Below are 7,530 nucleotides of genomic sequence, written 5' to 3' on the forward strand. Positions count from 1 at the left end.
TGTTACATTAGTTCTTTGTTTGAGAAGCTTCATGTCTGCACTGATCCTAAATTTAACAGTTTTTGAAGGGTTTGGTTCTTTGTTTTATTTCTGTGTCACTGACTTTTTTCATTTTTATGTGTGGATTTGTTAGGCGCATCAACACATGAAATAGACATCGTACCCAAAAGAAGAGCGAGACGTAATCCTGAGGCTGAAGCCACCGAGTATATTTGATCTGGATGTGACAAGTCTTGTTTTAAGGCCCAGTGGATCAATGATTGGAAAGGTATGTCTTGTTATGTATCATATCAATGGTAACTGTATCAACATCTCATTTGGATCATTTCCTTACAGTCTAATAGAGGTTGTATTATATGGCTTTAATTAGAAGTGTTTGGAATAACAGCGTTCCACGTCCCAAGAGCTAGCTTCTGTAGCCGAGGATCGGACCGCCAAGTGCCCTGCCTTCGGCTGCCGCCCAGTTCACAATGCACCTGACCTCTATGGCCCCTCGGAGTCTTGTTCACGAGTGGGGGAAGAGTGGATCGTGAGATCGACAGGCGGATCGGTGTGGCGTCTTCGGTAATGCGGACGTTGTATCGTTGTGGTGAAGAAGGAGCTGAGCCGGAAGGCAAAGCTCTCAATTTACCGGTCGATCTACGTTCCCATCCTCACCTATGGTCATGAGCTTTGGGTCATGACCGAAAGGATAAGATCACGGGTACAAGCGGCCGGAATGAGTTTCCTCCGCCGTGTAGGGGTGCTCTCCCTTAGAGATAGGGTGAGAAGCTCTGCCATCCGGGAGGAACTCAAAGTAAAGCCGCTGCTCCTCCACATCGAGAGGAGCCAGATGAGGTGGTTCGGGCATCTGGTCAGGATGCCACCCGAACGCCTCCCTAGGGAGGTGTTTAGGGCACGTCCAACCGGTAGGAGGCCACGGGGAAGACCCAGGACACGTTGGGAAGACTATGTCTCCCGGCTGGCCTGGGAACGCCTCGGGATCCCCCGGGAAGAGCTAGACGAAGTGGCTGGGGAGAGGGAAGTCTGGGCTTCCCTGCTTAGGCTGCTGCCACCGCGACCCCACCTCGGAAAAGCGGAAGATGATGGATGGATGGATGGATGGTATAACAGCGGTATATGAAAACGATGTTACTAATGCTGTTACTTTTACCGGTAACGAGTAAGCTAATAACTTTTATGTACGCTACAACGCTGTTACCATGCGTTTTATGTAATGTGGCATGCTACTTTTGATGTGATTGTATGTCAACAAGACAGCGTTAGAAGCACAGAAGGGTTAGTGCAGGTAATATCTTTTTACTAATGAAAGCAACCCCCGGAAGTAATTACGAACACGATATCAAATAGAAAGAGGCCTCATCCACACACGAACAAAAACATTCAACAGAACTATCTTAACTGCCACTGCTAAGCTAAAAAATACAGCTGAACTATTCTGCGATGTCTGGGCGCTGAAGTCCCACGTCACTTGGCAAAAGGCACAGCTTTTTAAAGGCACACACACACTCTGCTCTCATGAAATGTCTCTCAACTGCATATGCTAGATATTTAAAACTTTTCTTTTTCAAGTAACACATTAATTACAAAACCCGTTTCCATATGAGTTGGGAAATTGTGTTAGATGTAAATCCAAACGGAATAATTTTTTTTTACAAATAATAATTAACTTAGAAATTCATGGCTGCAATACGTGCCAAAGTAGTTGGGAAAGGGCATGTTCACCACTGTGTTACATCACCTTTTCTTTCAACAACACTCAATAACCGTTTGGGAACTGAGGAAACTAATTGTTGAAGCTTGGAAGGTGGAATTCTTTCCCATTCTTGTTTTATGTAGAGCTTCAGTCTCCTCCGTCGTATTTTACGCTTCATAATGCACCACACATTTTTGATAGGACTGCAGGCCGGCCAGGAAAGTACCTGCACTCTTTTTTTATGAAGCTGAACACGTGCTGAATGTGGCTTGGCATTGTCTTGCTGAAATAAGCAGGGGCGTACATGAAAAAGTCGGCGCTTAAATGGCAGCAAATGTTGTTCCAAACAGATGGGTAACTTACAGATGTGTAAGTTACCCATGCCTTGGGCACTAATGCACCCCCATACCATCACAGATGCTGGCTTTTGAACTTTGCGTCGATAACATTCTGGATGGTTCGCTTCCCCTTTGGTCCGGATGAAACGGTGTCCAATATTTCCAAAAATAATTTGAAATGTGGGCTCGTTAGACCACAGAACACCTTTCCACTTTGCATCAGCCCATCTTAGATGATCTCGGGCCCAGAGAAGCCGGCGGCGTTTCTGGATGTTGATAATTGGCTTTCGCTTTGCATAATAGAGCTTTAACTTGCACTTACAGATATAGCAACACACTGTATTTAGTGACAGTGGTTTTCTGAAGTGTTCCTGAACTCATGTGGTGATATCCTTTAGAGATTGATGTCGGTTTTTGATACAGTGCCGTCTGAGGGATCGAAGGTCACAGTTATTCAATGTTGGTTTCCAGACATGCCGCTTACGTGGAGTGATTTCTCCAGATTCTCTGAACCTTTTGATGATATTATGGAGCGTAGATGTTGAAATCCCTAAATTTCTTGCAATTGCACTTTGAGAAACGTTGTTCTTAAACTGTTTGACTATTTGCTCACGCAGTTGTGGACAAAGGGGTGTACCTCGCCCCATCCTTTCCTGTGAAAGACTGAGCATTTTTTGGGAAGCTGTTTTTATAGCCAATCATGGCACCCACCTGTTCCAAATTAGTCTTCACACCTGTGGGATGTCCCAAATAAGTGTTTGATGAGCATTTCTTAACTTTATCAGTATTTATTGCCACCTTTCCCAACTTGTTTGTTGCGTGTTGCTGGCATCAATTTCTAAAGTTAATGATTATTTGCACCAAAAAAATGTTTATCAGTTTGAACATCAAATATCAATCAATCAATCAATGTTTACTTATATAGCCCTAAATCACTAGTGTCTCAAAGGGCTGCACAAACCACTACGACATCCTCGGTAGGCCCACATAAGGGCAAGGAAAACTCACACCCAGTGGGACGTCGGTGACAATGATGACTATGAGAACCTTAGAGAGGAGGAAAGCAATGGATGTCGAGCGGGTCTAACATGATACTGTGAAAGTTCAATCCACAATGGATCCAACACAGTCGCAAGAGTCTAGTCCAAAGCGGATCCAACACAGCAGCGAGAGTCCCGTTCACAGCGGAGCCAGCAGGAAACCATCCCAAGCGGAGGCGGATCAGCATCGCAGAGATGTCCCCAGCCGATACACAGGCAAACATATGTTGTCTTTGTAGCATATTCAACTGAATATGGGTTGAAAATGATTTGCAAATCATTGTATTCTGTTTATATTTACATCTAACACAATTTCCCAACTCATATGGAAACGGGGTTTGTACTTAATTTAATAATTATTTACATTTATGAAAGAGTAATTCTTTTTGTAATAGAATTTTTAGTCACGTAACGACTATTATTATTGCTTTTTAAAACAGATATTCCAAACATTGTTAATTGATAAACTGTTTTATCAGGATATGGTGTATTTGCTCTTGCATCAATTTAAAAAGGTTCTTTTGTGGTCGAGTACCGAGGGAAGTTCATCTCAAGACATGAGCGGGACAAGAGACAGAAACCCTCTATAAATATCTTTACTATTTATCTGGCATTATATGCTCATAATGTTAACAACAAAAAGTGCTGATAATGTTATAATTAATAAGTTCTAACATTATTTTTATGTGTTTTGTTGCAGACCCCAACTGTTGATGTTCTATCTCAACATTCTCCAGATTCATGTGACCGATAAACCGACTTCATCCCTCCAACAGGTTATTACTTGACTATTTTACTATCCATCCATCCATCCATTTTCTACTACCTGTCCCTTTTTTGGGTTGGCGGGGTGTGCTTGAGCCTATCTGAGCTGCATTCGGGCGGAAGGCGGAGTACACCCTGGACAAGTCGCCACCTCATTACACGGCCAACACAAATAGACAACATTTACACTCACATTCACACACTAGGGCCAATTTAGTGTTGCCAATCAACCTATCCCCAGGTGCATGTCTTTGGAGGTAAGATGAAGCCGGAGTACCCGGAGGGAACCCACGCAGTCACGGGGAGAACATGCAAACCCCACACAGAAAGATCACGAGCCCAGGATTTAACTCAGGACTACTCAGGACCTTCGATTTGTGACGCACATGCACTTACCCCTGTTCCACCGTGCTGCCCTATATCTGCTAAAAACTTGACACAACCTATACTTCAAAAGACATTTAGTCCTTTTAACCTCTCACAGATCAGTTTATATGACAACATTTTTTAAGCTTACATCCATGTTAGTCTGTGGAATTTACAACTCATGTTTAGCAAAACAGGAGATGTTACAGGTCAGCAACATGAATTCTATATGTGATCACTTGTCATGTACTCATATTGTTTGAACTAAAAAAGACTTCAGTGTGTTTCATATAAGGTCCTCATATTTTTCTGAACCACATTAGTGTGTGTTACAATGTTTAATTCAAAGCTTTAAAATGAGTGTTTCAATCCAGGTCCTCATATTTTCTGAACCACATTTTAGTGAATGTTACCTTCTTAAATAATAGTCTAAGAGCTAAAACGCTATAATAATCTTTACTGTTTATGTAGAATTATATGCTCAGAATATTATCAACCAAAAGTGGTTGTTAATGTTATAATTAATTAGTTCTGACATTATATTTTTGTGTTTTGTTGCAGACACCAACTGTTGGGGTTCTATCTCAACATTCTCCAGATTCAGATGTGAGCGATAAACCGACTTCATCCCTCCAACAGGTTATTACAAGTCTATTTTTACTATATCTGCTCTAAATGTGACCCAACCTATATTTTGAAAGACATTTATTAATTTTAATCTCTCACAGATCAGTTTATATGACAACATTTTCGTAAGAGTACATCCATGTTAGTCAGTAAGGAGTTTGGAACTCATGTTTAGCAAAACAGGAGATGTTACAAGTCAACAACATACATTCTACATGTGACCCCTCGTCATGTCCTTATATTGTTTGAACCAAGAAAGACTTAGGTGTGTTTCATATAAGGTCCTCATATTTTCTAAACCAGATTAGTGTGTGTTACAATGTTAATGTCCAAGCTTTAAAATGTGTGTCTCAATTCAGGTCCTCATATTTTCTGAACCAGATTTTAGTGTGTTTTATATTCTTAATTAATTGTCTAAGAGCTGAAACTCTGTAATAATCTCTACTATTTATCTGGCATTGTATGCTCAGAGTTTTATCCACAAAAAGTGCTGATAATGTTATAATTAATTAGTTCTGACATTATATTTTTGTGTTTTGTTGCAGAAACCAACTGTTGAGGTTCCATCTCAACATTCTCCAGATTCAGATGTGAGCCATTAACTGACTTCATCCCTCCAACAGGTTATTACATGTCTATTTTTACTATATCTGCTCTAAATTTGACCCAACCTATATTTTGAAAGACATTTATTTATTTTAATCTCTCACAGATCAGTTTATATGACAACTTTTTCGCAAGGGTACATCCATGTTAGTCAGTAGAAAGTTTAGAACTCATGTTTAGCAAAACAGGAGATGTTACAAGTCAACAACATAAATTCTACATGTGAGCACTCGTCATGTCCTTATATTGTTTGAAGCAAGAAAGACTTAGGTGTGTTTCATATAAGGTCCTCATATTTTCTGAACCAGAAAATGTGTGTTACAATGTTAATGTCAAAGCTTTAAAATGAGTGTCTCAATTCAGGTCCTCATATTTTCTGAACCAGATTTTTGTGTGTGTTACATTCTTAATGAATTGTCTAAGAGCTGAAACTCTGTAATAATCTTTACCCTTTATCTGGCATTGTATGCTCAGATTTTTATCAACAAAAAGTTGTGAGAATGTTATAATTAATTAGTTATGACATTATATTTTTGTGTTTTGTTGCAGAAACCAACTGTTGAGGTTCTATCTCAACATTCTCTAGATTCAGATGACAGCCATAAACCGACTTCATCCCTCCAACAGGTTATTACATGTCTATTTTTACTATATCTGCTCTAAATTTGACCCAACCTATATTTTGAAAGACATTTATTAATTTTAATCTCTCACAGATCAGTTTATATGACAACATTTTCGTAAGGGTACATCCATGTTAGTCAGTAGGGAGTTTGGAACTCATGTTTAGCAAAACAGGAGATGTTACAAGTCAACAACATAAATTCTACATGTGAGCACTCGTCATGTCCTCATATTGTTTCAACCAAGAAAGTGTGTTTCATATAAGGTCCTCATATTTTCTGAACCAGATTAGTGTGTGTTAAAATGTTAATGTCAAAGCTTTAAAATGAGTGTTTCAATTCAGAAAATGCAGTGCCTCTTGTTTACAGCCGGTTTTTGCAGCGCTGTTTTCATTGATCAAAGTATTTTTTCGGTGGTCGTGTTTTTGGTACATAACTTGTAAATAGTGCGCAAATAATAGGCTGTATTTATACAAATACATTCAAACCCCGTTTCCATATGAGTTGGGAAATTGTGTTAGATGTACATATAAACAGGATACAATGATTTGCAAATAATTTTCAACCCCAATTCTGTTGAATATGCTACAAAGACAACATATTTGATGTTAAAACTGCTAAACATTTTTTTTGCAAAGAATTTAGGGATTTTACCATCTACGGTCCGTAAAATTATCAAAAGGTTCAGAGAATCTGGAGAAATCACTGCACGTAAGCGATGTACTGCATTAAAAACCGACATCAGTGTGTAAAAGATATCACCACATGGGCTCAGAAATACTTCAGAAAACCACTGTCAGTTACTACAGTTGGTCGCTACATCTGTAAATGCAAGTTAAAACTCTACTATGCAAAGCAAATGCCATTTATCAACAACACAGAGGAACGCCGCGGGCTTCGCTGGGCCCGAGCTCATCTAGGATGGACTGATGCAAAGTGGAAAAGTGTTCTGTGGTCTGACGAGTCCACATTTCAAATTATATATGGAAATTGTGGACGTGGTGTTCTCCGGAACAAAGAGGAAAATAACCATCCGGCGCAAAGTTCAAAAGCCAGCATGTGTGATGGTATGGGGGTGTATTAGTGCCCAAAGCATGGGTAACTTACACATCTGAGAAGGCACCATTAATGCTGAATGGTCCATACAGGTTTTGGAGCAACATATGTTGTCATCCAAGCAACATTATCATGGACGCCCCTGCTTATTTCAGCAAAACAATGCCAAGCCACGTGTTACAACAGCGTGTCTTCGTAGTAAAAGAGTGCGGGTACTTTCCTGGCCCGCCTGCAGTCCAGACATGTCTCCCATCGAAAATGTGTAGCGCATTATGAAGCGTAAAACACGACAACTTAAGCTTTACATCAAGCAAGAATGGTAAAGAATTCCACTTTCAAAGCTTCAACAATTAGTTTCCTCAGTTCCCAAACGTTTATTGAGTGTTGTTAAAAGAAAATGTGATGTAACACAG

General features: G+C 39.9%; 1 long non-coding RNA gene across 1 annotated transcript; it reads left to right on the forward strand.

Annotated features, from left to right (window-relative positions):
• Positions 1-2,768: 2,768 nt before the first annotated feature.
• On the forward strand, positions 2,769-6,269 carry LOC133542178 (uncharacterized). The gene is made up of 3 exons (XR_009804085.1): positions 2,769-3,850; positions 4,767-5,455; positions 5,988-6,269. It is a non-coding gene; the product is annotated as an uncharacterized LOC133542178 (long non-coding RNA).
• Positions 6,270-7,530: the final 1,261 nt, after the last annotated feature.

This window comes from Nerophis ophidion, linkage group LG24 (genome assembly GCF_033978795.1).
Source record: "Nerophis ophidion isolate RoL-2023_Sa linkage group LG24, RoL_Noph_v1.0, whole genome shotgun sequence".
Classification (NCBI taxonomy): domain Eukaryota; kingdom Metazoa; phylum Chordata; class Actinopteri; order Syngnathiformes; family Syngnathidae; genus Nerophis; species Nerophis ophidion.